Source organism: Lolium rigidum, chromosome 7 (genome assembly GCF_022539505.1).
Source record: "Lolium rigidum isolate FL_2022 chromosome 7, APGP_CSIRO_Lrig_0.1, whole genome shotgun sequence".
NCBI lineage: Eukaryota > Viridiplantae > Streptophyta > Magnoliopsida > Poales > Poaceae > Lolium > Lolium rigidum.
In genome coordinates, this window is record NC_061514.1 from 36,983,806 (window position 1) to 36,989,827 (window position 6,022).

Below are 6,022 nucleotides of genomic sequence, written 5' to 3' on the forward strand. Positions count from 1 at the left end.
CCAAGAAATGCATGCAGAGCCGTGCCAGGTAATTGGACTCGAGCACAGGTAGACCATCTTTTCTTGGAGCATCTTCGTCAACTCGCACCAAATTAATAGTAGCTGGTATAGTAGCGTCGGCACAATATTATCGGAACCGGCGCACTAGTTCTCTTAGTATACTGGCGGCTATCTCACAAATGGCAAACCCAATACGGTCAGGCCCTAACTTTTTCTGGATTTTTTTCTTTTACCAAATTATAATATTTTGCATATTTTTAAACAATAATTTCAACAATATTACAATTCAAACACATAAATAGTTTCACGTAATAATCCAAACGTACAAAAATATAAGAATTCAAATGAATTGTAATTCAACAAGTTCAAGAATCATGCGGAGTTTACTCTCCTCTCCAACAAATGCTCAACTAGATCATTCTAAAATTAAGTACAAACATGGGCATCTTAGACTTTTTTATGCATGGCGATAAAAGCAGCAAACTAGGTCGGTACCTGATCAACTTGGGAAGAGGTCCTTGCTGATCAAATGGAGGATGACCATCATCCACTGGTTTTTTGCGCTCACTCTTCATGATCATGTTGTGCAATATCACACAATAGTTCATCACCTTTCTCCTAGCAAAATAATCTCTCTTCTTAGCAATACGGCCGGGCATTATCTTCACAAATGTAGCGTATGGTGGATACATACCATTGGCTCGATAGTACCTCTTGTCGTATGACCGAAGCATGTCTCTCAGCTAGTCTTGCAAACACCGTAGAGTGTTGCATTTTGTGCCACGATCCGACATGTATCTTCTGCATTTGGTGTTATCAAAATAGTCTGGCCCAAACACTGCCACGATTGTCCGACGGAACCTATAGACACTCTCGAAGCATGTGGACTCCGACATGCGCAGATGCTCGTCTTGTGCATCTGGAGGAGCTGCATAAGCAAGACAACCTAGAGCAGCCGTGCACTTCTGAACTGATGACTAGCCCCACAATCCGGTGCAGTCTTTCTTGCACATGAAGTAGGTGACATACTCACTGACGCCGAACACAATTGGCATGAACAACTCCTTGTTAATCCTAAGCCAGCCGCCCAAAGTCGGAGTCAAGCAACATTACGCCGGCAAGCCGATGTCGGTCCATGTTCTTTGCCTTCCCAACTCTCGATCCACCGCGCCAAGGGAAAGATCAGCAACCGTTGTTGTTTTTCGGCGGTGGCACTAGCCTCATCTTTCATCAACATGTGCATCATCATCCTGTTTCATTGTCCAATGCGGTAAACTGCCGAACACCTTATGGGCTGGGTGAACAAACGATGATGTCGTATGTCGCTTTGTGTCGGCGAGTCGGTGTCGATAAGGGATGTTGTGCGGTTGCGGCATCATGAGAGGCGAGGGTTCAGCGACATCGCCAGGATGCTCGTTTCGAACGACGGCGGAACCAGCGGCAGGTTATTCCCGACCGAACCACGACACGAGATGACCGGACATGGCTGTGGCATTGGCGGAAGCGATTGGGATTTCGGGAGAGCGGGTGAGAGGCTACGACGGTGGCGATGGCAATCCAATAGGATGGGAGGCGTATCAGGAGGGGATGGACGGGGTGAGAAATGGGCTGCGAGGCTGCCAGAAGGGTTCCACGGGCGAAAGGAGTGTCGCGCTCTCCACCTGGCCTTTGCGTATAGGGGCTGGCGTGGGGTTGCCAACTATTGTACTGAGCTCCAAAATGTGCCGACCATTTGTGTGGAACGTTAGTAGGTGCCTGTTTTATGCACGACAACCCATAGCACCATGGAAACACTATTAGGATAGCTGGTGAAGATGTTCTTTATCTCACAAGAAAAGAAAGGTAATTAAACCTGTATCACGTGAAACAGATAAGAGCTGTAGACATCGATCGATGACACTTTCACCCCACCCGTATTTCAGACGCATGCAGCGTAGCAACACGCCCCAGAAATGATCCGAACGGCTGCTACACATACGGATGATTTTGTACAAAAATCATTCTTACGGACAGACGTGGCATCAAGTTCCCACGTGCTACCACAATACCATTCCCCCGTGCGAGAAACACCAATTTTCGCCAACTCCACGTGCCCCGGCGCTATATATTCCCATCCCGTCCAGTGCTCGCCACCCGCAAGTTCGAGGCACAGAGCAGCAGAGCAAACTACCGTAACAGAGAACGAACACCACCTCAGTCCGCTCAATTCATCATGTGCAAGATCGTCAGCACGGCCCAGTCGCTCGTCTGGCTGCGCCGCGCCGTGCGGCGGTGGTGCCGGCGGGCCACGTGGCGGTGCGCGTGGAGGGCGGCCGGTTCCTTGTCCCGCTGGCGCACCTCAGCCACCCGGCGTTCCAGGAGCTGCTCCACCAGGCCGAGGAGGTGTACGGCTTCCCGCCCGGCTCCTCCGGCCCGCTCGCGCTCCCCTGCGACGAGAAGCGCCTCCGCGACGTCCTCCGCCGCGTCACGTCGCCGCCGTGCAGCCGTGAACCGTGATGGGTCAATCTTTCTTTCGTAAAGCCTCTGTACATTGTAGCTAGACGCGAGGTAGCCGTGTGCATTTGGTCGCTTTTCTGCAAGAACGTACTTTCAAGCCGGCATCAGATCAGCAGCCAGCACAACGCCGGCGCCCATGCCGCAGTGTCGTGCCATCCGTGGAGCTGAGTGCGCGCGCTGAAACCGGGCATAGACTTTCCAGACTGTTAGCACAAGACAGATGCGCTGCGAAAACTTGTTTTTACACGCGTCGGTACCTACCGAAGTGACGTCAGCCATGTGCTGACCAATTTTTTCACAAAATTGTGAAATAAATTTGAAACATAATCGAAACATAACTGAAACACTAATATTTTTATAAAATAAACCATTGTAACGTCAGCCATGATGTCATTAGTTTCACTTTTTGTCAGACTGTTTCACAATGTTTTCCATGTATCACTTTAGTTTCATAAAAATTTCACTTGTGTTTCAATTATTAGTTTTATATTAGACAAATATCAAAAGCCTCACCAACCTCAAAGCGGAGAGTGGACGGTGGATTGGACTCCTTTACCTACCGACGCCGGTAAATTCGCCGCTCTCAATGCGTTGAAGAAGCTGCCCTGACAGATACACCAAATGCCAAATTAATTGTATTATCCTGCATCAGTCGAGCTGGCATTGCAAAATATACTAGTCCAATATCCTCACATCCCATAAACTCAGTTAGAATAAAAATTGAACTTACCTGTATTTGCTAAATCTGTTGGTTGTGTGCTGACGGCGAATGGCAGAATTGGCCAGCTGCAGCTGTATGTTAAAAAAAAGTACCTTTGTCCTTTATTGAAAAAATCTAAAGTACATTTGTAGTGTTAATGCTAGTTGTGAACTCCTGTTATATGGTCTTGATGTGATGCTTTGAGTCAAAAACAAAAAATTCATGGAAACGAAATGCTATCAAAATGAAAATTATAACTATTGTATTAGCCTATCATCTATTGGGTGACATCACTAGCAAGAAACAGGCCTTTAGTGCCGGCTGGTAAGGGGTTTTAGTCCTGGTTTTGCCAAGCGGGACAACGGAATCGGGACTAAATCCCCCTCTTAATTTAGTCCCGGTTTCTAGGCTCTCTGTCCACGTGTATTTTTTCCATTCAATTTTTTCTATTTTTTTCATTTAATTTGTTTTCTTCAGAATTTTTAGTATTTGAGTTATTTGACCAGTTTAGTCTCTAACTATACTTAATTTCTAGTCAAATTATTTACTCGTGGTAAAACATCATGATCGGTCACCCATCCTCAAACTACTCCAGCACTAGCACGTTTAACTCCTATGTTACTTCCTTTCCGCTTCCAAGTACTTTGCGCAAACGCTATAGATATTAATATCATATCAATCATATTAATCTCTTGGTCACAATGTCACACTTCTTCAATGTTTGAATTCAAAATAATTATTATAAACAAAAGTAATGAAGTAATAATAATCTTGAATAAATAAATAACAATTTTTTTGCAAAACCTAAAATGTGAAATTTTTCATATTTCCCATTGGAAGTTTGAGAATCTAAAAATGGCAACTTGGCATAGCGCCGGATGAAACTGGATGTAACTTTTTGCGTAGATAGATTTTCATATATTAAACATTTTTTCGAGTTCGTATGCAAAAATTATTGCCATCTTACCGAAAAATACAGTTTTTTGCAAAATAATTCAAAATTCATATTTTTTATTTTCATAATAACTAGATCACCTAATCTACCGACATCTAAAAGGATTTTTAATTTTCTATCATTTTCTTTTGTATTTTAGAAAGTTAAAAAGGCGATCCACGTGGGAAGGTGCGCCAGACGAGGTGGTTGATCTTTCACAAATGAAGTTGCTCTGGATGAAGCGATTGATGTGTGTTCCATTTCAAAAACCCGAGGGGTTTCGAGGTCTCAAAAAAGGGCGTGGAAACAGATAGAAACTCTTGAATGTAAATGGAAAAGAAGTAGCCCCAGTTCCTTCGGAAATGGTAAGATCTTTGCCGCAAGAAGAACGGACAACCTCCGGAGGGAGGGGGTGTGGAGCAAAAAAAAATCTAGAAAGTCTTTAGTCCCGGTTGGTGTCCCCAACCGGGACTAAAGAGGCTCGTGCCGGCTGCAGCCGGCCGCAACCCTTTAGTCCCGGTTGGTATCTCTAATTGAGACTAAAGGTTCCGTTTTACCCGGGACTAAAAAACCGTGCAACGTCGTAGCCATTGGAACTGGGACTAATGCACACATTAGTCCTGATTCCAAAACGTAGCTGGAACAAATGCTTCGAGCATCTCCGAACGAAAGGCCCTTCAATCCTTCCTCATGGGGCGGCTTTGATAGATTCAAGCATTGGTGGACCTCGATTGCCTTTGCTCATGGTGGAAGAAGGGAAGCCATGGCCACCCTGCTCATGTTGGTTTCGTGGGATATTCGGAATGAGCGTAATGCAAAAACCTTCAAAAATGTGGTGAATGCCCACCATCATCTTCGAGAGAATCATGTCGGAAGCTAGGAATTGGGTTGTAAGTACTTGGGTCTTTTGATAGCGGGAGAGTAGACCATTTTTTGCCCCCAGTGGGATTGTAACACTGAACTTGATTCTCAAACTTCTTCTCTATTCAAACCTTTTGCCTTTCTTTCAAAACGAGAAACTAGTTGACTTGAAGCTGTTTTCACATTGTATTCCATTCGATGCGAACACATAGACGAAGCAAAGAAAATAAAAACGGGAGTTTCAGTATTGCGTGCCATAGGAAATCGCGTGCTGCTTGCACAGCAATTCCATTGTGCAGCATATGGAAATGGATCGATCAGCAGTTGTTTCTTGCTCGCATGCACGAACACGGCATGCCCGATTAATTCCGCGTATTAGGGGGGAGCCTTTCGTGTCCGGTGCTTGAGGGATGGCTAATGTCCGGCCTGATCGAGGACACGACCCGACGCGTGCAAGCTGCAGGGCTAACCAACCTAGGTTGGCAGCAGCCGGGCTGCCGGGGAGGATGTATGCCAACCCCGATCTCATCTCATCTCATCTTGGCGGCGTGTCCCGCGCAGCAACACAAAAATCGCGTTGAAATGCCCGCAGTTCGCGCCAAACCGGCGCTATATATTGCCCGGCCGGCGCCCTCTTTTCCACTACATCAGTCACCCACATCACCACCCACCTCGCAGCCGAGTTTGCCAACAGCTGAGCAAACAACCGCGCTGCCTCCTTCGGCCGCCGTGTCTAGCTCTCGTCGGAGCCAACAGCTGGGCAAGGCAGCATGTGCAGCATGATCACGATCCCGTCACTCGCCTGGCTGCGCCGCGCCGTGCGGCGGTGGTGCGTGTTAAAGTAGGGTTTGGTAGGGTATTGCACAGCACCCAATAGGGCCGGCCTCTCTCATATATATATGGGTAGATCGTACAAATACAGAGATTACAGGGATACGTATTATACAGTTATCTACAAAGTACATTGTCTATCACCCTCCCTCAATCTCAACCTTCCCATGAATGTTGAGATTGCGCTTACAAGAAGTAAA